This window comes from Cricetulus griseus, chromosome 3, assembly GCF_003668045.3.
Source record: "Cricetulus griseus strain 17A/GY chromosome 3, alternate assembly CriGri-PICRH-1.0, whole genome shotgun sequence".
Classification (NCBI taxonomy): Eukaryota; Metazoa; Chordata; class Mammalia; order Rodentia; family Cricetidae; genus Cricetulus; species Cricetulus griseus.
In genome coordinates, this window is record NC_048596.1 from 133,979,603 (window position 1) to 134,004,574 (window position 24,972).

General features: G+C 40.7%; 1 protein-coding gene across 1 annotated transcript in view; it reads left to right on the top strand.

The window, feature by feature from the left end:
- Positions 1 to 24,972, top strand: part of LOC100760319 (neuronal acetylcholine receptor subunit alpha-7) — a 113,065-nt gene that overhangs the window by 24,181 nt on the left and 63,912 nt on the right. The window lies entirely within an intron of this gene.

A 24,972-nucleotide genomic window follows, 5' to 3' on the forward strand; every position in this document is an offset into this window, starting at 1 on the left:
ATGGTCACACTTGTTTGTCTTTTCTCTTTCCATAGTTCCCAAAGGAAAGTTTTGGATAGTCTCCAAAACATACATTAAAAATCTATGAAGTCCCTATTCAACTCTGACCCATGGAATAGACAATAATTATATTTATTTTCCTTAGAGTTACACTGTTGCCTTCTTTTGGTTGTGGATTTTTCATGTAATCACCATTTCCTGCCCAAAGTCCAGTGCAAGTGTGCTTTTTCTCCCATTCTATCTAGGTGCATCTGGAGTCCCATCTTCTGTATTGTTAGAGCCATCTTGCAATGCTTTTTGTCCTGTTATTTGAAAGCAAATTGTATTGGTTCCCAAGCCTATCCCAAAACTGTCACCCTGAGACTCTCCTTACTCTTGCTCAGTCAACAGTTCTGACACCAAGTGGGTGTGCTTCAGTCAGTTCAGCTCTGACACTACCCAGAATTAGCATCAGATCCAAGGGACAGAGTCTACACCTAGACCTCACTGAGTTTAGATGTGAGCCACAGTGGGGTCCTGTCACACACGCCTTTGCCCAGCTGACATCATATTTAATTTGGGGCTTCCCATGACTCCTCAGTTTGTATAATTCATTTTAGAGCTCCTGAGATTCATGAGTGTTGCATTTGTATAATCACTGTTTTACTCTAAAGGGAACCAGTGAGCATCCAGATAGAAATGAGCTGGAGAAAGCCTACTAAATCCTGCCCAGGGGCTTCTATCTCTAGATCCTGGAGCTCTCGGCTTCCCACCCAGGGGGCTCCCCAAGCTTCATCTAGAAAATTTATTGGAGTTTCATTCTGCCGTCATGGTTAATTAAATTGATTGAACACAATTTCCAGTTCCTATCCTCTCCCCAGAGCTGAAGTGAGAGTTCCAGCTCTCTAATCATTTGGTCCATTTTTTTTAAAAAAAAAAACAACTAGCCCATTCCCTGGACCTCTTCAGATTGTGTGTATCAATCTTATAGATCCGTGGTGGCCAGCTGTGGGGGAGGCAGAGATGAGCCAAGAGATTCCAGAGAATTGTCATGACAATAAAGCAACTCTAAACACCATTTGCCCAGATACATAGACAACTAGGCGAGGATGCTAATGCCAGCTATGGTCTATGGGTAACAGTTCCACGTCCTGGTAGGTTCAGTTACTGTGAAAAAATACACTCTGGGTAGTGTTAGTATTACATGGGCTATCTTCGTGGAAAGAGGAAAGACGAAGGGTGTACAGGACATCTCTGTACCTTTCACTTAAGTTTTCTCGAAAACGAAAAATACTCTTAAGAATAAAATCTACTAAAAATGAAACAATGCCCAACTTATAAGCCATTGGGTACTTGTATAAAATATAACAATACAGGCGAGATAAAAATAAAATGATTGAAAAAAGTACAGCATGCAAACCCTGACCAAACAGATCAGATACGAATATATAGATATAAAGTATCCTCCATAGCAGATTACATTGCCAGAGTCAAAGGGGGCTGGTGTGAAATGGTAAATGTGTCAGACCACTGAGAACACCCAGCAATCCTAAACTTGTAGGATCCAAACAATAGAACTTAAAAACACGTGGAGGAAAACAGACAAAATGAAAAACATCCATAATGATAGCTGCAAATGCCAATGCTTCTTTCTCATAGAAAGTCAGCAAGCATACAAGGTAACCACTGCCAATCAACAGGATATAATCAGCACTTACATAATGCTCCACTCAATAACAACAGAATATATATATTTTTAAGAGAGATAGAATAAATGCTCCCAGCACATTTATAATAACTGGAATTTTGCAAAGTTTCTTCTCCAGCCATAGTGGACTCAAACTAAAAGTAAATAACTGAAGGACAATGGAAAAAATGTGTAATTTAGGCAGCTTAGTGTTACTATAACAGAACACCTAACACAACCTCTATGAAGTAAGCATAGGTGTATTTTGGCTCATGGTTCTGGAGACTCAAGACCAAGATTGGGTGGCTTCATTTGCTTGGGAGAAGGGTGGCACATTGTGGTGAAGTAAACTGTTTACAAATAGAGAGCCTGCAATAAGGGAATTCTGTGTGACCTAATGAAGGAGAGATGAGTATCTCTCATGAATATTGAATACAATATCCTTAAGAAAACAATAGCAAACGGAATTCAGTAATACATAAAAAGAAATACCTGTCATGGCCAGGCAGGATTTACCCTAGAGATTTGAGGTACCTTAACATTTGAAAACTAATCAATATGTACTAATCACAGTTATAATTGCTGCTAAAAAATTGACAAAGTTTAACTCTTCATAGAAAAAGCTTGAAATATGCAAACAGAATGTTACTTCCTCATTAAATAAAGAACAGCTATACAAAGCTTAATGTTGCATTTAGTAGTTAGATAATTTCCTCCTCAACTAAGAATCTATTCTCATGACTGCTGTCAGCCTTATACTGGATGTTATAGTTTTGGATGCACAGGGGGCTGGAGGAGAGGAGATGGAACACATAAAGAAGAAAAGAGGAAGTAAAGCCATGGTTGTTTACAGAAGAAATGATTATATAAGAATTCCCCCAAAGTTTGCCAATTATCTGCTAGAATATATTCTCCTTATATATACTAAGTATGTTGACATTCCTCCAATTAATGTAATTTATATCAAAATCCTTATAAGATACTCATAGATATGAGTATTCCAAATCTGTATTGAAAATAAGAAAGAAGAATGAAGACAATTTTGAAAAAGAATGTGAGAGCTGATTTCAACAGCTTTGGAGATGTGTGGTACTTGAGATTGGATAAGCACATGGGTTAATGAATAGCACTTAGGATCTGGAAGGAGACCAGTGGAAGAAGAGCCAGCTCATTTGACAGAGGTACAAAGGGAGCTCATGAACAAAGGATTGTATTTCAGAGAGACTTATGCGATTGGATTGCAGAATAAAAATTGAAAATGAATTTTAACATAAGCCTCATATTTTATACAAATATTAACTCAAACTGGATTATAACTTTAATGCAAGATGTGAAACTATAAGCCCTTTGAAGAGTGCTGTGAGCAATCTTCAGGGCTTTTGCTTGATTAAAAGTCACCAAACAAAAAACTTGATAAGCTAGACCTTATAAGGACTTACGTTAGTTTTTTTGGGAGAAAGACTGTTCAGAGGCATGAATCCTACCAATAAGGAAAAATACTTGAAATTAATTTACCTGTCAAAGGACTCATGTCTGGAATGTATGAAGAACTCTTAAAAAAAAAAAAAACCAACACTGAAAATCCAGCCAGGAAATGAGCAAATGTATCCATAGGAATAAATCAGATCAAAGAATATCTATTGTGGATGATTCTTGTCTTTTCTTGGGAGATACATGGAAATGTCTCTGCTCTTCAGATACAGACAGACCAGACAGACGGATGAAATGATCACTCTTAAGTCCTCTGATTTTATTGGGTTCTTTTCTGAAGCATGAGTGACTCCAGATGACATACAGGTCAGTTGTTCACTTTGCATAATCTATGAGAGGTGAGGGCCTCCAGTGGAACTCTGGAAGTCTCTCAAGTGACCCTTATCTTCCTCCAGGAGGGAATATTAATGGTCCCCATCCTGTGAGAGTGATCTCTATGTCATCCCAGCTATGCTGCATCATGACCAGTATGGTCTGGTCCAGCCTGAAAGAAATATCTACCTACCCTGATGGAAATCTTCATTCTAGAACATGGTAATAGTCTCATGAGTCTATACTGTTCTTAACTCATACATTTAAACCTTACTATTTTATAAATTACAGTTCACTAAAGCTGCTTTTGAAAGTAATTGTTTTAAGTAGGCAACTACTAACCCACATTGAAGTGATAAGATAAGTACTTTAATTGAGATAGCTAAGTGAATGAGAATCACATTATCTTCTTTGGGATTGTTTGCATTTTGCTATACTGCTGGAGCTGTCATTCATGACCATGCTACAGAGCAGTTAGCTGGGGTCCTTTTGTTCCACCCAAATAGAGACCACTAGTCCCAGGTCATTGAATCATTCAACACCTTGGGGCTGCACTGGCTTATAGCTAGCCCCAAGTCCAGAGTGTTAGAGTCCATTGCTCCTGGCTTCGGAAGCCAAAGTCTGTGGTCAGGTTGGAGGCATATGATCCTCTCTTTGAACCAGCAGCAGCCCAAGCACTTGGTAATCCCCAGCTTCAAGCTTCTGAGAGCATCAGCCGTTGGAAGTGCCTGCTAATGTCACAGCTCCTGAAGAGGCTTGGGTAGGTGTGGGAGCCCAGTGACTCTATTGTGGGGCTTGGATCCATCTTGATTTAGGGTTAGAGAGTTCAAGCTTGTTTTTGCTCCTTTGAGGCCAAACAACAGGTGGGACAACTAGATGTTTTGAGTATTAAGGAAGTAATTGTTGTTTATATGATGGAAAAGGAGTCTTTTGCCCTCCCCTTTGCCTTGGGTTATAAAAGGGCTATAAAAAATAAACTCTAGGTTGCAGTGTTCACCCAAATCTATCCTATGTCTATTTCTTTTGTGTCTATGTTATTTCTACCTGCAATTTCTCAGTCCACATGCCTCCCTCCCAGTACAGATGAATTAGTTAGGTGAGAACCGACAGGTAGCGGGGACTCACTGCCTGTAGCAGCTGGTGTTAAAGCTCTTGGGCTGACGATGTTGGGACCCTGGCCTTTGTCAGTTCCACCATCTTCTCCTTGTTACCAGGGTATCATATGCCCCTCAAGGTTTTGTTTTGTTTTATCCTTTTCAGTATATTTCATATCTTCCATTTCTTCTGTGTGCAAATTCACGTATGCTTTACTGTGTTCTTTCTAGTATTCTGATAGCCCCATCTATTTAGGTTGCTTATTGCTAAATCAGCAACAACAAAACACTGCAAAAAAGCCCTCTCCTATAATGTTTCGAAATTCAGGCAGCAGTGAGGGAAGATAAGAGAAAGTTCCTCATTGAAAACTCAGTTCAGATTCTTGGTTATTACAGGGATGGTGATGGAATACAGAAACTGCAGAATGGATACCAATAGGTTTAAGCAGTGAGGCATCACAGACATAATTTTATGTGATGCTTAGCACCATTACCATTGTTCATATTATGAGTTCCTCCCCAAAAATAAGCTAACAGTTACATAACATTCCATCTTGTAGGTCTATAACATTTTTTAAATGGGAATATAGGTTATTGATAATGTTGCTAGCATTATAACATCATAGTTAGTATTCCTGGCTTCTATGTTTTAGTGTCTTAAAACTTAGTGTAATTTTTTAGATGTAGAATTACTGGTCTTAAAGTTAATGGTTTGTTGCTTTTTTTTTTTTTAAAAAAAAAACTCTTTATGTGAAGATGCCTAATCTTAGATTGCACTGGGGAAAATATGTGCTAGTTTTTATAAATTGACTCAGTGTGGGAAATTCAGTTTCACTCTCATCAGCCCTGGGTCTTGTTATAAATAATGCTTTGAATGGTAAGTTGATTATTTGCATATTCTCATCTATGTATAACTACAGATGTAAAGAAATGATTCACAATTAGGCAAGAAAATCATTCTTCTATTTCCTCAGTATTATTTCCTATTATGCATAGGGACAGCAGCAGCAGTAGGAGCAACCATGAGCTGGTACCCACCAGAGGGAGGAAACCCAGTATGTGGAAACATACTCGACATCTTACCCGTTATTTATAAATTTGATAGTGGCATTCATCCAGTGAAAGGAGAAAGATAAAGACACTGAGTGATGGTTACTTTCTCCTCATTCGTGTATTTCAGAAGGTCTTACCGTACCCTCTCTCCTCCCTGAAGCAGCCATGGGCTCCCACAGCCTTGCAATCACTGTTTCTTTTCCTTGGTGGTTGCATTTTTCTGTTCTGCTCCTGTTGTGTTTGGTTTGGAAGCATGTAGGAGACAGTTGGTTTCCTGATGTCTTACCTTCCTTTCCTGTTTCATCTGCCTTTCAGAAGAAGCTTCGATGTTGAGGTCTTTGGGGGTCCACAGTGACAAAAACTTGAGGCAGAACAAAATTGGTGGGTTAGGAAGTCCCTTTGGGGACCAGTGAGTGCTTGGCACAGAATGGAAGGCAGAGCAGTTAAAACGGTCCTTGGTAGGTGGTGAAAGGGTTAAGAATAATTTGGTAATAGTTGTATGAGAGTTCCAGGGCTAGATCATTAAATGCCAGACTCTCTCCCTTCTCTGGGAATCTCTTATTAGCTAACTTGATCATCTGTAAGAACCTGAATATAGAATCTGTTAGGACAGATACATTGCTTAGTCAAACTGAAAAGAAACAGGTTATTTTTCTAGGTTACAATGAATATAGAAATAGATGCAAATTTATTTTTAGCCCACGTGGAGCAGGATAGGGTACATATGCAGAGATGTGATGTGGGCTAGAAACTAAGCAGGGATGACTGTATAGATTTAACTGTAGCCTTGTCTCTGCTCAACACCTTCTCACTAACTACATCAAGATTTAGACTGACTGGTAAATATTTTCCTGACATATCAAGAAACTAATATATCCCAAAAGGTCATTTAGAAAGGTTGCCCCCACTCTGGAAATGAATGCAAATTGCTTAATCACCTGAGTTATGAGGAAGTGTCAAAGTCATTGAGTCCCTGAGTGTGTGATGGGAACATATTTCCTGCTAATTGGTGAATGTGCTTCCTGGCTTGACACTTCATTGTAAGACTCAGAAGAAAGAGGCTGCAAATAGTTGGATTTGGTTTTCTTATCGTGTGCTTGTTCCACGTACAGAGGACACCTGGATATGCTCCAGTTTGGAAGGGAAATAGAATTTGGGTTTGCAGTGCAAAGAGGTGTGTGGTTCTCTCCTAGAGATGAAACTCTGCAGTGATTATTTAAAATGAATCACTAGGATATTTTGGGCACAGTAATTTATTAGCTTTCTGCAAGTCTATAAGAAAGACTGGAACCCAAATGTCTGTAAAAAAGGGCATTATTTATAGATTTTCAAGGGAAAAAAGGAATTATAAATACATAAGGAAGCTGCAAGTTTAATTAGATTTCCTGGGATTTAGGTGACTACTCCGTGTGCAATGGTTAATGTAGAGTTATTGAGAAGGGCATCTATTGCTTTCTCATAGGTATCAGTGCCTATCACAGGGGTTGTGCCTCTGTCACAGTGACCCCAGCCTGGCTTTTCAAGGCAGACTGTCTCTTCTGCTATGCTACTTTGGAGATTGGGACTGGGGCCTGCCTGAATTTCAAATGCATGAGAACATAATCCTTTGGAGCATGCCCTCGAGGCCAGGGACAGAGCCCTGCCAGATAGGGCCTGGACCTGTTTCTTTGTGCTCCAAGGTTAGTTTTTACTCCTGCCTTTCTGCCAGGTATCTTACTTTACAGAGCAAGAGACATGGGCAGCCAGGAGGTGGTGGTTCATCCCTTCAGTTCCAGCACTCAGGAGGCAGAGGCATGTGGATCTCTGTGAGTTTGAGGCCAGCCTGGTCTACAGGACAGGCTCCAAAAGCTGCACAGAGAAATCCTGTTTGGGGGCAGGGTGGAAGACATGAGTCAACTGTGTGACCTGTGTGAGCACTCTGTTCCATAACAGCCTGGAATAGAGATGTGTTGGGCCAGCTGCTCTGGGGAACTCCATAGGCTACCTTGAATTCAGTGCCATTGATGGCAACAGTTACCTGGTCTATTCCCATGCCAACTGCCAGGCCTGTGTCCAGGCCTTTCTCTTCTCCTAGCAGCCAATAATGATAGTTTGTTCTAGTCCCTCTACAGTAGTCCTGCTGTCTAAACCTCCCTTGTTGTATTTTAGTGGCCTTGGGGATCAAACTGAGATCCAGGACTATGCTAAGCAAGCACTTTTGCACTGAGCTGCCATGTAACCCAGCCCCTATGGTTTTGATTCTTTTCAATATTTATATTTACCCTTCTTTTTTGTCTTTTCTGAAAAATTTAGGAAGGTGTAATGTTTCTATTTTGCTCTTCCTATTGATTGAGAAGTCCAGAATAACAGACTCAGGTCATTGACAGGTGATAGACCCTTATATTACCCCCTAGTTCTTAACACATCTCTATATGTTAATGCTATCTCTCTGTGTGTAGATGTTAGAGGCATATGAAAACTTAGACATTTTCTACTTTTGTTCCTTGTATAAATACCAATGTTGTTTCTGGTAGAAAGTCCCATTTATGTTCTTTATCACATACGATATTTCCCAGACTCTACTGTCCATAGTCCAAGATGGATTATTAGAAGTCCTGAGACTTCATGTATTTTCTTTACCTTTCATTGCTTATACAAAGAGGCTTCACACTATATTCCATCCATTCAAAAAGTACAGGCTTTCCACATTTCCACTTGAAAACTAATTGGATAGTTACTTAGAGGGTAATCAGTATGATTTGGATTATCTATAAACATGCATAAAAATCAACAGAAAAGAGTTTCTCTTTAAATCCTGTTTAGAATTTCCACTATATAGAACAAAGATTTTTTTTTTTATGATCCTGCCAAATCCTGAGAACAATGCTTTGGTCCTCCTTGACCTGTGACTTTTACGGTCTTTGGGTCCCTTCTCCAGCAAAGGTTCCTGAGCTTCTGTGAGAGGGGTTCACACCTCTCTGCAAGCTTAGTAGAGAGGATTTTAAAGGCTCCACTCAAAGTGTGTCTAAGGTTATAGATATGCTAATTATCTGTATATCTATATGTCTATATATCTATACATATTTTTAGAACAAGGATTTTGTAACACATTATTTTAATACTCTACTTCTTCCAGAAATACATCCCTTTGGTGAAATGGTGTCAGTTTAAAAAACAAATTCCTTATCTGAAATGGCCTTTATTTTGACTTGACTCTTGGTTAACCATTTAGCAGGGCATAAATTTCACAGTTGAACTCTGTGGTTACTTTCCATAGTTTGAAAGTGTCCTTTCCTTGGCTGGGGATGCTGTTGAGTTCCATTCTGCTCTCTGGTCACTTATCATGCTGTACTCTCTTAGGAATAAATCACGACTTTGAGCTTTTAGGATAGCATCTTTTTATATGTTAGTTACAGCATTACTACAGTGTGATTCATTTATTTTTTGTTTTTGTCTTTTCTTTCTTCTTTTGAAGAAAGGGTTTATTTTGGCTTATGGTTCCAGAGAGATAAAGTCCATCATAGTGGGGAAGGGGTAACAGCAGAAGCAGGAAGCTGGCTGATCACATCCTTAATCTACAGACAGGAAGCAGAGCGAGAACAGAAAGTAGGGTGAGGCTATAAACTTAAAACCTGTCCCAGTGAGGTGCTTCCTTGAGCAAGGCTCCATCTCCTAAATAGTGCCACCAACTGGGGATCAAATGCTCAAATGTATGAGCCTGAGGGAGACATTTCTTATTTAAACCACCTCAATGGCCAGGAGAGGGAGAGGAGGAGGGAGAGGTAGTGGTGTGTGTGTGTGTGTGTGTGTGTGTGTGTGTGTGTGTGTGTGTGTGTGTGTGTGTGTGTGTGTGTGTGTGTGTGTGTGTGTGTGTGTGTGTGTGTGTGTGTGTGTGTGTGTGTGTGTGTGTGTGTGTGTGTGTGTGTGTGTGTGTGTGTGTGTGTGTGTGTGTGTGTGTGTGTCACATGTGAAGGCCCAGGATGGCCTTGACTGTTGTTTGATTCTCAGGACTGTCTTCCACACTGCCCCCTTTATTTTGAAGACTGAGTCCTCTCAGTGGTCTGGAACTCTCCAAGTATGATAGTCTGTCCAACCACTGGGCTCTAGTTATCTACCTGTCTCCATCTTGTCAGTTCTGGGAGTGCATATCACTAACCTTGTGTGTGTGTGTGTGTGTGTGTGTGTGTGTGTGTGTGTGTGTGTGTGGTGGGGGGTTGTTGTTGTTGTTAAATGTGGACAGGATTATATTTATAGAAAACTTTCAAAGATGCCCCTTATAGCCCTAATTGTTTCCTGTTACCATCTTACATTAGTATAATACATTTTATTACAGTTAGTGAATATGAATAGGTGGGTTATTTTGTTTATTTTTTAGAAAGCTTATTTTAAATTAATTAGCATACTTTGTTTTTGTTTTCTTAGGTTTTGCTTTACATTTAATAAATTGAATGCACTTTACTTCCCAACACCTATCCAGGCCCCCATTATTCTCAGTCATCAGAGCTTTACGGACTGCTTTTGATTTTTACATTTTCTCAGGCTTTATTTTCTGTGTACTTGACATGCTGGAGGAGTGCTGGGAAGACATTAGGTGTCTCTCCATTGGGAATTGTTGGGCATTTTGATCAAGGTGAGACTGGAATTCTGTAACTGAGACCAGCTATAGATGAAAAATGTTATTATAATATCCTTAAAGGACACATGTGTGATTTAAACAAAAACAAAAGTAGGCATGCTAATTTGGATGGGGTTTGGGGTGGGGGAATGGAGGGATCCCAGCAGGCCTCAACCATAAACAAGGAACTAAGGGAATGCTGAGAGCAGGAGAAATAGTTTTCTTTGGAGAAGCACACATTAATTCGTTATCCAATACTAAATGGTCAGCCCTGAAAATATATACAAGTTGAGCAGGTTTGATTTATGTATTTAGGAATATATATATATATATAATATATATATATATATATATGTGTGTGTGTGTGTGTGTGTGTGTGTGTGTGTGTGTGTATGGTGTGTATGTATGTATATATGTATGTGTGTATGTTTATGTATATACTATATAATGGGTAACAATTATTGAAAAAAGACACAAAGAATTTGAAATAAAACAAGGAAGTACATATGTGAGGGTTTGGAGGTAGGAAAGGGAAGAAGGAAATGATGCAATAATGATATAAAAATAAATAACTTAAAAAATAAGAAGAAAAAAAGGACACATGCTATCCATAGAACTTATTGATATATACCTGTGATCATGTGGCGAGCATCGCATTTTCAGCTTTCTCCACTCTGTACTATACTCCATGCTATACTCTTTGGAATAAAGTCACTATGCAAAACCATCCTCTGTTGTGGAATATTATTTTAACTAGGCTAATATGCGTTACACTTGGTTATGCTGCAGAACATTACTTTTAACTGTGTAGAGATGTGTTACATTTATTTATACTGCATTTGTTTAATTATGTAAAGATGTGTTTTATCTGTTTCACCTTGCCTGCCTAAGGGACCTGATGAGGCTAATAAAAAGCTGAATGGCCAATATATAGCAGGAAAAAGGATGAGAAGGAGAGAACAAGAGACATGCCTGAGGCAAGAAACCAGGCAGCTCTCAGCCAGGCAGGCATAGCGATACCAAGAAAGTAAGAAAAGGTAAAAAGTCCTGAGTCAAAAGGTAGATAGAGAAATAGGTTAATTTAAGTTAAAAGAGCTAAGTAGGCAGAGCATTCAAAACTAGTAAGAAATCTCTGTGTCATAATTTGGGAGCTGGTTGGTAGCCCAAAAGAAAAAGCCTGTTACAGCCCCCAATTGACGAGGTATGTATTCCACCACTATAGAGGCATAGCAGTTATATAATTATATGGACTTTGTCTGCACAGCAGTTTTATCTATCGCATTCCATGTATTCATTTAGTAAATCATTCATTTAAGTCAATGTAGACTTACTGATACTACTTTTGTAGGCTTGGTTACAATTCAAATTTATTTTGTTCAAATTCTAGCTTATGCCATTGGTTATAGGTGCTGCTGTGCCCCTTCCACACACTACCATTATGGTGGTATCACTTATACTTTCAGCTTATTTTTCACACTTTTTGGCTTTGCACAGTGCTCCAGGTTCATTATATGTAATGCTTGTCAATTACTCAAATCAACTTTCTCTCAGGGACCCCATATCTTCCTATTGGAGAATGATTAAAAAAACAAAACTAAATCTAGTTGACAGAGTACTACTGAGATTTCATTTCTAGACTTTCTAAGCTGACAGAGAAAAGACACCAATGTATGTAACTCACATATACTTGTATTTGTACACATCTGTGAGTAACTGTGTGTATGGTCCACATATTTTTATATGCACATAACTGAGTGATCATGCATAGGTAACATTTGTGCCTTTGTTACACTAAATGTATATTCATGTTTCCCTTCTAATTTATTACAACATACATCTTCCTAATTTCTTCTTGCTCCAGCATTAAGATAATAGACTCCCATCATGTTGCCCATAGCCATGTGTGGTGGGTTTAAAAATAATTTTCAGATCATTTCTGGGAACAGTTTCGCTAGCCAGAGCACAGATTTTTAGAATCCCACAATTTTCAGATCCCACAAATTTTAAAGGTCAAAATCCCTAATCTTTGTCATGTATTTGGAGCCTTTGGTCGTCTTTTGCCCTTTGTACTGGACCGCCTTACTTCTGGGTGCTTTCTACAGATTCTATGTACCTTTGGGTTATTTTATGCTGTAAAGGTCTGGGAGTTTTGACAAATGCTCCATGTCTTGCATTCACCATTACAGTTTCACATGGACTCCCCCATACTCGTTCATCCCTACCCCCAACAGTTTAGAGACTACAGCTTTTGCCTTTTGCAGACTGTCTTGTAATTGGAACCATGAACTGTACCATGAACTGTACCAACTGGCTTCTTTCCCTTAACAAGATGGAGATCTTTCGTGGCTTGATGGCTCATTCATTTTAACCCTAAATAGCCCACTGTACGACACAGTACGCTTACCTTTGTCTAGTCATCTGTTACAGGACTCCTTGGTTACATACCAGTTATCATAACTATAAAACTGTCATAGACATTCCTCACCCCCACCCCCACACACATACACCATCTACCATATTTTCGGTTTTTTTTGTAGGTAAATGTCCTTGAGTAAATGCTTAAGAATTCAAGTGGTGGAACAGTAGGTTAGACTCCTAAGAAAGTGCTCATCTGCCTTTCTGAGTGGCTGCAGGAATTTTTCCATGAAATAAATTGAGGGTTTCTGTTGCTATTCATCTTCTTACCTTCTCCTGTTTCTCATCACTGTCCTTTCACATTTGTTGTTTGTTTTTGCAGAGTCTGGCGTTGCCCAGGCTGGCTTGAGCTCAAACTCAACTATGTAGTAGACAACCATTCCTATCTGATTTTCATGTCTCTTCCTCCCAACTGCTCCAGGATCACAAGCATGAGCAGCCACACCTGGACTGTACCATGCTGGACTTGGGTGTATGCCAGGCGGGCTCTCCTACCAACCTCTCTACATACCTAGCTCCTTTCTACACACACGCAAACATGCATGCATGTGCCCTTCTGGAGACAACAAACTCTTGCTGTAACTTACCACGGTTACTGTTCATGCTGGAGCCAGGGTATGGTGACATGGTAGGGTCTAGGGTAAATGTCCTAGGTTTAATGTCAGTCTTTTCCTGGGCTCCCCTCTGTAGCCTTTCTCCTCATCCAGAGAGGCAGAACTTCTGCAGAGTTATGGAAGGGAGGAGTAACTGACAAGGCTTTGTCAGGAACATAGGCTTTCCTTATGGGAAGGCTCTGGCATCTGTTCCCAGAGTTACTTTTCATTTGCTTTTAGTAGCCATAGAGGAATCATGTGCATTTACCAAGAGAGCATGGTCCAGTCCCTACAGATAAAAGCAGTGAAATTGTAGGGCATCTGGTGTCTATGGTCAACAAAATCCTTAGTCTTTCTTGTTCAAGTTCACACTCAGTTTACAGTGATTATCAAATTCCCATGTTCAGGTCTTTAGGCTATGCTTCAGTATTTGCTGACATCCCGATTTTTGTGTCACACTTTACCCTGCATCCTTAGTGCCTCCTGTGTCTTGAGAAAAGCCATTGATTTTTCAATCAGTTTGGTGTTTTTCTTTTAAGGATAGGAGTGATTGATGTTAAAGTCGTTGCATGCTGGGACAGAAAAAAATGCACTTTATTAGGTTTTAATTCATTCATTTCCTTTTTGAGGATATTGTACTTTTTAAATCTAAGGATTCAGTTTATTTCAATTTTGGAAATCTCTCAGCTCTCCTTTGACATTTCTTCTGCTTTTTTTGTGGATATGTATTGAATCTTTTCAGTCTGTCTGTTAAAGTCTGTTTTCCATCTTATTATTCTCAGCAAGTCATTATATCATGCTTGTTTCCATTTACTGATTGTTATTTCTGTTTTTCCTAATCTGTTGTCCAATTTGTCCATTAGGGTTTCTATTGGTGTGATGAAACACCATGACCAAAAGCAACTTGGGGAGCAGAGTGTTTAATTCAGTTTATAGTTCTCAGGTCATACTCCATCACTGATGCAAGTCAGGGCTGGAGCTCCAGGCAGGAACTAAAGCAGAGGCCATGGAGGAATGCTGTTTACGGACTTGCTCAGCCTGCTTTCTTAAAGCACCCAGAACCACTTGCCCAATGGTGGCACAGTTATCTGGGCACTCCCACATCAATCACTAATCAACTAAGTGCACTACAGACTTGCCTACAGGCATATTATATGGAGGTATTTCCTCAATTGAGATTTATCTTACCCAAATGAGTCTAGATTGATTCAAGTTGACATAAAACTGACCAGCACATCCATTGAATTTTTATTTCAGTTACTAAATTTCTCATGTTGGAAAATGTTTTTTTTCAAGTATTCCCTTTCCTTCACATACCTTATTCTTTTATATTTTAAAGTGTTTAATTGTATTAATTGCACTTATTTGATGGTACCCCCCCCCCACTTCTCTAGTCTGAATTTGTGGAGATGTGTTCCGCTGATTTGACATTCTTTCCCTCATTTGTAAAGAGCATTTCATCCTGATATGCTTGTTTTAATTTTTTGAAATTATTTCTTCCAAACTCTATTTTTTAATCCCTTGGTCAAAAATAATTTTCACCTAATATGTTTATTTTTTAGACCTTAAGGACATTATATTCAAGTTTCTAAGCTTAGCTAATTTTTGTTTATTCTTCAGTTTGGTCATTTGTTTATTCTGATGGCACTTCATAGCGTTAGTATTCTAGAACTAAACTACTTGCATGCTCCTCCCATGGCTTCAAAGTTCTCAGGCACTAAGGACTGTTTGTTTGTTTTTACTCTGATAGAAGGGAGATCATATTCTTAGGGTGATAGTCCATCCTGTTTCTTGCTTTGTGTCCAGGCTGAGATTGACAAACTTCGTTTTTGTTCTCCCAGTAGGTTCTTCTAGATCATGGTGCCAGGAGGAGAATGCATGTGGAGTGGAGGTTTGGTAGGAGGGTCTTGATTCACATAGGCACCTCCAAGTTCACCCTGGCTTTGCATGGCTCCCCTGCCTCTATAGCCCACTGTAGTATTAGTTCACACACCTGTAAAAGTCTTTTAAAGAAACAGTTCAGACAAGTAGCCATTGAAAAGAGTCCTTAAAAACTTCGACAAAGATGCTGAAGTATAGCTCTCCACAGTTGATGGCTTCTGGGGCCAGGGGTTGGGGAAGGACTCAGTTATCTTTAAGGGGCTGGCCACTGGGAGTTTGACTGTGTTTCAGTGAGTATATGAGCAACATAAATTGGATTTGATGTATTTTTTTCTTTTAAGGGGGAGGGAGGGTGGACCTGGAAAGAATGAGAAGCAAGTGTGATTGAGGTACATTGTATGAGATTCCCAAATAATCAATAAAAATATTATGTTGGAAAAATATTCCCTTTAAGTTTGTTGTTGCGATTTCTTTTTTCTTTCTGGCAAGCTTAGATTTACTTTCAAATAGTCATTTGCTTTTATCTCCTTTGTAGATACTGTGCAGCAGGCCTGCCGGTGTTTAGCTTATGGAGCCTGCTGTTCTGCTGGACGCTGAGCAGATGCTCTGTTTACATCTTGGAACAGTCCACTCCCCTACAGGTGCTGTGCTCTCTGAGCCAACCCCCAGTGTCTTCTGAGTTTCACTTCTGTGTCAGGCTTCTTGCCTAATTGACTTAATCTCTATTTTCCGTATACACAGATTACCTCATGCCAGTAACTCAATTTTTTAGCTGTCTGTTTTGTCCCTTTCTGTTTCTAACTTACTAACTATATAATGGTATTATTTGGATTCTCAGATTATTTATTTAGGTCTGTAGATTTTCCTCTCTTTTCTTTCATTATCTTGTTACCTCCATTTTAAAATCATGTTTAATTTAATCCAAGACTTTATTGAGTTTTGTAATAGGAACAGAGAGGCATGCTTGGGCCTCTTTCTAGGGCCATTTCTAGACTGTTTATTTTCCTGACTTTGTTTATTAGCCTCAGCTGACTGTCTGCCCTCCTTTTCATTTTCAGGTTACCACTTTCCAAGAGTTGTTTGGTTATTTCTTCACTTCTTCAATCATATTGTATTCATGAATGTGAACATAGCTTGTTGCTTGTTTTAATTTTCATTTTCTTATGTCTTATGCCTGTTAATAATTTTATTTTTGATGCTATATTAGCCATGAATACTTTTTGTGATTCCTTTTCTTATTTGTGTCTTGGTTCATGTTTGCTTGGTTTAGTAAACCATGAATATATACTATTTGTAGAAATATCAGACATCAAACAAAAAACAGGAGTTTTGCTACTTCTCAATCTTCTAGGGGAAGAGGTCGGGCAGTGAACACTGAGGTGGAGTCAGACGGTCTGATGTGGCATTTGCATCCGTCTGGCTTTAGATAGAGCACTGTGCATTGCTGAAAGCTACAAGTAAAGCATTGCATAGTTTTGCTGAAAAGAAATCATAAAAGTTTGATGTCATGGGTATGTTTAATGTCACTTAAACATTACATGATATAGGGCTGGAGAAATGGCTTGGCAGTTAAGAGCACTAACTGCTCTTCCAGAGGACCCAGGTTCAATTCCCAGTACCCACATGGCAGCTCACAGCTGTCTGTAACTCCAGTTCCAGGGGAACCAACACCCATGGCAAAAACACCAATAAACATAAAATAAATAAATCAAAATAAACATTATGATGTATACATATATGATATAGAAAAACATCTTGGGCACTCCCTACATTTTGTGAGATTTTATGGTTTGTTTTAATGTATCAATTAAAAATAAATTTAAGCCTCCTTTCGTAGTGTCCCCTGTAATCCCAGCTACTCAAGAAACAGGTGGCAGATCTTAAGTTCAAGACCTGCCTAGGCTAAGGGGTGAGGGCTTAACTGACAACTTAGGGAAACTTGAACTCAAAAGAAAATTTAAACAAGAGGGCTGATGGTAGCACTCAGTGTTAGAACATCTGTTAACATGAGGGAGCCCCAGCACTGCTTAGTAAGTAAGTATAAAGTTTGAAGGGTACTGAACAAATGGATACAAAAATCCTGTTCCTAACTTCTATTCACTTTAACCTATTTCTTTCTTTCTTTCTTTATTTATTTATTTGTTTGTTTATGTCTCTGGATTCCTTCTCTGAGATGTCAGATCTTTGATGGATTACATGAGAGAGAGTTTTTGGAAAGGGCACAGGTCTCATGCTGATGCTATCAAATCTCTGCAACTAAGGCTTCTGGTACAGGTGCAAAGGTTGTCTGACACATTTGCAGATCTTTGCTTTCCACTTGTTTCATGTGTTGTTACACGTGTTTGTTGTGAACAGTGTTGAGATATCCAGTTGTGGCTGAGGAAGGAGGATGTTTTAGGCATAGAGATATACAAACCCTTGCTCCCTCTTTGGGATGTCTGAGCTGAATTTATCTTTGTACCTCTCTCCCTCCAGTTTTCTATCCCCACAGCCCTTGCTTTGCTAACTCCAAGGATGCTCTTCTTTCTGTTAGGTTCTGCCTGCACGGTCTACCTCCCATGCTTCATTCCTTGTGGGAGAACAGATATGCCTTCTCTTAATGAGGGAAGCCTGTGCATGTGGTTGGAGATGCACCCCTGGATTCATCTGACTCTGTCCTTGGGGATGCAGGCAGTGAGGCAGGAGCACTTTCTTGGCTGTGTGTCTTGTTCACTTTTAGTATGATGAATGAGATTGCATGGTGGAGGAAATGACAGTCCACTCTCATTGCCTGGCTCAAGGACCTAAGTTCAGGAGACACCTGCCTCTGCATATTTGCAATTATCCGTCCTGAAGGAGTCAGCCTGATTGGCTAGGTTTCCAGTTTGCTTGCCTGTGCACGCGGGCATGTACGTGTGTGTGTGTGTGTGTGTGTGTGTGTGTGTGTGTGTGTGTGTGTGTGTGTGTGTGTGTAGGGAATGGTTAAAAAACAATCTGTTATATTTTTCTTTGATTTTTTAAAAATCCCTTAAGCCTTTTCTTCTACATCACTCCTAAAAACAGTGCTCTCAAGCAATGCACGATTGGCTCTGGTTGTTAAAAATAGAATCAAAGAATTCAAAATCACTCAAGAAGCTGTTGTTGCAGTAGTTTCTCAAGTGCTGCAGTCTGCCTCTGTGGGGACTGTTTTTCCAGCTTCCGTGTCCTCAGGTTCTGCGTTAAAGACTACAGGGTCATGAGTATCTTTTACTTCTCAGGATGTAACCATACTGTCAGAAATTTGTACCCAGATGCACTGTTTCCACTGGGAAAGATCCTTAGTTAAGCTCTCCCCGGTGGTGGGTACTCATGTATAAAGAGCCAGAAGCTAAGGCTCAGACATTTCACTGCACTCACTGCAACAACAAAAAAAGACATCTGTGGATTCATCTGTCACAGAGTAATTGTCAACCAATTCTGAGAAGGAAATGGTGACCAGTAGACAGTTTCTAGGCCTTGTTTTTAGCAAGAGTAAAACAATTACCCCCAAACACGAGCCCCCGAATATAGAGGAAATACTACCAATTTGGCCACTTCTCTTAAGAGTTTGTGCTCCATTGTGCTAGCTGTTGCCCCTCTGGTCACTGAACTTTGGTGAACTGCCTTGTGGCTTTGTGTTCTGGGCTTACTGAATTCTTGCCATTATAAATAAGGACACAGTCATGACGAAGTTTGGCAGCCACTGTAGTCTCCACAGGCAGTGAGTGGAAGAGTCCTGGTCTGCCTGTGATATTCAGACTTCTGACATCATTTCTAGGCTAGACCTTGAACAATTTAAACTGAGTGAGGAAGGAGCTGTCTCTGTACCCAGCAGGGGCTGGTTCCCTGAGGTGAGAACCACTGGGTGTTGCAAATGCCAAGCCTGTTGCAGTAGACTTCAATCCCTAATGCTTAAGGACTCCTTTATCTCCTAAAGATTGTGAGGACCCACAGTTTGTATGTGTTAGAGCTTTCATTATTTACCAGGCTGAAACTTTTAAATATATATGCAAAAGTTACCTATTCATTTGTAATGATAACCCTATTAGGTTAAATATTATTTCCAGAAAAAAAACCTACTTTTCCAAAATGTGACACTTTGAGAGAGAAGGGTTATTGTATTATAGTTTTGCAAACCTTTCTTTAGCAATTTGTTTAGTAGGCAACTCCTAGGTGTGTCTGCGTTCAGCCTCAGGGCATAGCATGTAGCCTCAGTATAACTCTGTCCATTCTCACAAGCAAAGGAAGGAGAAAGAGGGAAGTAACTTGTCACAATTAGGAAGAAGTTTTAACCTTACTGAGCCTCTAAAGCAGTGATTCTCAACTTTCCTAATGCTTCAAACCTTTAATACAGTTCCTCATGTTATGACCCCCAACCGTGAGATTATTTTTGTTGCTACTATATAATTGCAATTTTGCTACAGTTATGAATGAATCTTAATGTAAATATTTTTTGTAGACAGAAGTTTGCCAAAGGGGTCACAAGCCACAGGTTGAGAACTATTGCTCCAAAAGCATGCCAGATTGCTCTCTGAGATCTTGTGTCTGGAACAAATACTGTGTCAAGCAAAAACATTTTTTTGGTTGTTATCATTATCAAAGTGTTCATTGTGACAACATGGGATCAGGAAGACATTTTAGTTCAGAACATATATCTGGTCAGAGAGAGAGACAAGTTGGATCTCAGCTTACATTTCTTTAGACTGTCAAGCTACCCTTAAACTCTTGATCCTTTTGTGTCAGTTTACACAGTGATGGGATTATCAATGTGCATAATTCATCTTCTGCCTTTAACTGTGTGATCTGAGGCCAGAAGTGTGATTACAGTTCCACAGTTAACACATGTATGCATTCCCTTCTGCTGATAATAAAGTAGTATGTGCTCACATAAAAGCATTCAAAACAAACAGGCATAGAAAATGAAATTTGGGAGCTCATTTATGCATTATGAGTTACTTAAAATAACAACTAGCTTTGTTGGACTGTCACAGGTAAAAACATGGTTGGAAAATAGATAAAATAAGTCATGTCTGTTATAAACTATAAAGAGAACTAACCAAATGTGAATTTATATCTTTTCTGAAAACAAGGATTTAGACAGGGTTGATACATGGCTTTTCCCAGGGTTTTGGAAAATACTGTTGAGTAACATCTCCCCATAACTTCCAAAAGAGTGATGGCTGCAGGAATGTGAGACTGCACAGTAGGCACCATCAGGATAGTAACACTCTACATTAAATGCACCATAATCTAAGATTGATTTTTTTAAAATATGTCATACAGCTCAATGGGCGCTCTTCACTGATGTGCTCAGGTGAAGGGAGAATGATGGGGGCCAAGTTAGCTGGCAGTGGGGAGCTCATGCTGGGCTGTGATCCTGCATCTCAAAGGAGAGCTCAGTCAGTAACAGCTATGTGGTGACAACTGCTAGCACTGGTTACACCTCAGACTAGGTGGCTCCTCACTAGCTTCAGGAGGCCTTTGTGGTAGCTGTTACTGCTATTTACCAGGAGAGAAACTCATGGTCATGAGTACTTGTGGGAGCTGAGATGGATTTTGCTCAGCCTCTCATGGAAGTAAGAGCCAGATGGTAGCTTAAAGAGTTCCATGCATGAATCTGAAGCCCTCATTGGCTATTCCAGATCCACTGCTCCTATATTGACCTCACAATCCAACCTCCAAACTGAGAAATAATACTTGTTTGTCAACCTCATGGCTTAGATGTTTTGTTTTTTTCTTTCTTTCCTTGTTTTTTTTTTTTGTGGGGGTGTCGGGGGCAGTTTCAAGACAAGGTTTCTCTATGTAACAGTCTTGGCTGTCCTGGAACTCACATTTATGGACCAGGTTGGCCTCGAACTCACAGAGCCAAAATCCCAAAGCCTCATGGGATTAAAGGCATGAGCCATCACAGACCAGCTAGGCTTATGATATTTTCAAAGCCCATATTTCAGTGTTTGGCAGTGTTTCTGCTTGTTAATTTTAATTTTGTCTGATTATGTTTTGCTTTATTTTTGACGCAGGGTCTTGTGTAAATCAGGCTGGCCTCAAACTTGCTGCATAGCTGAGCATCATCATGGGCTCCTGAATCTGTCTCCAGCTCCCAAGTTTTGGAATTACAATTACGTGCCACTGCAGCCAGCTGGTTTATAGTCTTGTTATAATATTCCTAGACCGGAGCTCCTGTTGGCTGTGGGGTACCTGCGGCATGCTATTTTCAGAGTACTGCACTCACCCTTAACCATGGAAAATAGCATCCATTCCCCCTGAAAGAATCCCAGTGTGTGGCCAAGGTGGTGTCCAGTCTGTGACGGAAGTGAATTGTTTGATGCATCCACTAATGCATGGGGGTTTAAATGAGTTCATACGCTGCTTGGTAGGCTGGTGGGTTGTCTGTGGGGGATACTTCCTGGGAGGAGAAGGCATGAGGAACTGGTTCTCATCCCTGTGTAGATCTTGGCACTGTGAATGGCATCTATGTGGGCATTGTCCTGCCTGAACATCCTTCAGATGGAGACCAGAGGGACATGGAGTGCCATCTGCAGTCTCAAAATACTGAAGCTTGGTTGCCCTTTCCCTCCAGCAAACATGGAAATGTGCAGCCTAGAGGCAAGGAAGTGAATTCAGGACTGGTGGCATACCTGGGCCCTGCTGTGCACAAGGCTGTGTCAGGAAGCGCAGGGTAGGAGGGCTAGGCTATTCTAGAATGCAACTGGGGAACAGTAGCCTGGGCAGAGGAATGGAGGCAACTTTTCAGGGAGAAGAGATGGGTTTGCCTGTAAGCAACTCATGGTCTTGCAGAAGAGGCATTTCTACAGGCTCACTTATGCCACCTTCCCACGAGATCTCCGTGAGGGTGGGGTTAGGTTAGCTCAGAACCCACTTTACAGGAGTCTGAGGTCTGCTGACATTGCACATCATGTGCTGTCAGGTGAGGAGAGCTTGGACACAGGATCATCGGTATGGTGCCTTAGCAGGCAGGGCTGCTAGTAGGGGTCAAAGGACAAAAGGTCATGGGAGACATGAGGGGACTCATACTATATTGTCAAGAGATCCTAGCACGTAAAAGCAAAGGCCGTGGATCTTAACCATTTGCACACATGTGTGTCATTCTTAGACGTGAGACCCTAATCCCACCTCATCTTATGTTCCAGGAGCTCAAGAGCAATGATAGCTGACAACTGTGCACTTCTCTCAGTATGATACCTATAGTAGGAGTACTCCCAATATTCACTGAAAGAGTGCAAACTTGGTTGGACTACTACTTGTAGAAAAGCCTTGTGTGATGCACTATGGACTTGTGGGTTGAACGTCTGTGTTAGTGGGCCGAACATCTTTGTAATCAGAAACCCCTATAAGCCTGTATGGGCTGGAGGCTGCATACTGTGGTGGGAAGGAAAGGGAGACCTTGTCACCTGACTGATGGTGACAGGAGAACAGGAGATCCAAACAGAGAGTGGCAGCATCCTGCCTGATCCCTGACTTTCTTTGCAGCCTGGCATGGACATCTCTGTCTGGCATCGCTGTGTGGCCAGGTGGTGGCTGGCTGCAGCTTGTTGATTACAGTTTGAAGCGCTGTGCTTTGGTCCCATGCTGCTACACAGCAAGGAAATCCAGTGTCACTCTAATGAGGTTTCTGTCCAGACTTTGGAAAGAAGAAAGGCTTTTAATTAGATTGGTAGTAATTGAGCTCCCAAACCACAGAAGCCTCTCTCGGGAGAGGCAGGCACAGATGCAATTAAAAGAAAAGGCACCTGAATGGAACTCTTGCTAACTCTAAGTCCATCAGTAACCACGGCTGCCTAGTAACTTGAGGCAACATATACACATCCTAAAAGAACATAGCAGTGCTTCCCAGTGATGTTGGAGGTTGATAGGAATGGGAGCAGTACTGTGGTTAAAATGTATATATCTCAGCATAGAACATGGGACATGTTAACCTGCAAGTGTCTACCTCTAAATATTGTGGCACATTTTAATTTAGAAGATGTATTTCTTGCTTTTATCAAACTATTGTTTCTTGGACTCATCATGGCTTGGGATACTCCATTGCTTTGTCCCATGTCCCTCCACAGACAGCCCAGTCTTCTCTCTCATAGTTGCTCATCACACTGTCATAGGTACCCACAGGGATATCTATGTATCAAAGTCTTGCTATATATGGGCTACATTTTAATTTCCACAAGGGGAAGTGTTCAGTTCTCATGTGTAGCCACTGACTGCACCCTGGGATATGCCCTGTGTTTTTCACCAGGGGTCAGTTTTTGGTGAGTCTTTGTCAGGGAACCAAGCCAAGCAGTTCCTGATACAAGAATTGAAGGGTCCACTTCTTGGCAGGTCTTCATGAATGCTTTCCCTGGAGGGGACTGGTTGCTAACTTTCATAGTCCTTTAGGTTAGAATTGAGGAGTTCAAATGACTGACACCATTCTCAGTGTAACTTTGTCTTCTTGCACATTTTTAATTGAAGTTTTTTCCTTATGTTAAGCGTGTTTTGTTTGCAAGTGTGTGTATGCATTACTTGTGTGTCAGGTGGCCCAGGAGGACAGAAGAGGACATTGGATCTCATGGAACTGGAGTTACCAGTGTGACTTCTGGGAATAGAACCAGAGTCCTTTAGAAAAGCTGCCAGTGTGCTTAACCACTGATCAATCTTCCTGGTTCCCCCTTGCACTTGTATTTTGCTGACACAACTGGGTGTAGCCAGCTGTGTAGAAAAGGGCTGGTGGCAAGCCAGTTAGAAGGACCTCATTTGTTGATAAGACCCCTGTAAATGGTGTGCTAGTCAGCTTTCTGGCACTAAATGCCTTAAATAATGAACTTATAAAGAGAAGAACAGTTGGCTCACAGTTTTTGAGGCCCCAGTTGGTAAGAAGTTGGTCCCATTGGTTTTGGCTGGTAGTAAGGCAGCACATCATAGTGGAAGCCTGTGGAAGAGGAAAGCTGCTCACTCATGGCCAGGAAGGGAAAGGGTTGAGGAAGAAGGGCTGGCATCTTAATGCATCTGGAAGGTGCATGTTCCACCTCACCAAGAACCTGCCATTTGACCCATCCTTGTTTTGGGGGGCTGGGGGTTGGGGGCTTTCAAGACAGGGTTTCTCTGTGTAGCCCTGGCTGTCCTGGAACTCCCTCTGTAGACCAGGCTGGCCTTGAATTCACAAGAGATCACCTGTCTCTGCCTCCTCAGTGCTGGCATTAAAAGCATGCCCCACCACCGTCCAGCTTCATCTGACCTATCTTGTAAAGGCCCTACTACTTCCCACTAATGCCAAGGTGGAGATTGTGCCTTTAGCATTTTAGGAGAGACTTAGGACCCAAGACCCGAATCTAGGAGGTGCTCAGCGTCTGAAACAAACCATGGTAGTTGTACTCTGCCAAACACCTGGGTGGTATGTGGACTTGATTCCCATCTGGACCCTATTTTAGAAATGGAGACATGGACTTTGAAATTAGAAAGATAGAAGTGTGTTAAGCCTATTAGTAAGGTTGCCCTACCTTGCTTGTATTTATATTAGAGGTGTCGAGAATCTGACCTGTTGCCTTCTGGATAGACAACGAGGAAAGGTCTCAGCTCCATGCAGAGAGATGAAGCAGACTGGTGGCCCATTCAGACCTTTTAATAAGGGAGGAGAGCTCCCTGAGACCATGCCTCTTCCCGGGGGAGTGTGAGGATAAACAGCCAAGGACTTTAGCTGGCATCATTTCTGATGGTGGGATGGCCTGACTTTAATTTTCTTCTTTATATTTTGCTGTCCTTTGTAAGTGCTCTGTAATAAATGTGTATTACTTCAGAATAAATAGAAGAGCTTGACTCAGGGGAAGTGCTGCTGGCATAGATTTGAAAGTGCCTGGTGCATTCTAATTTCCACACACAACACTG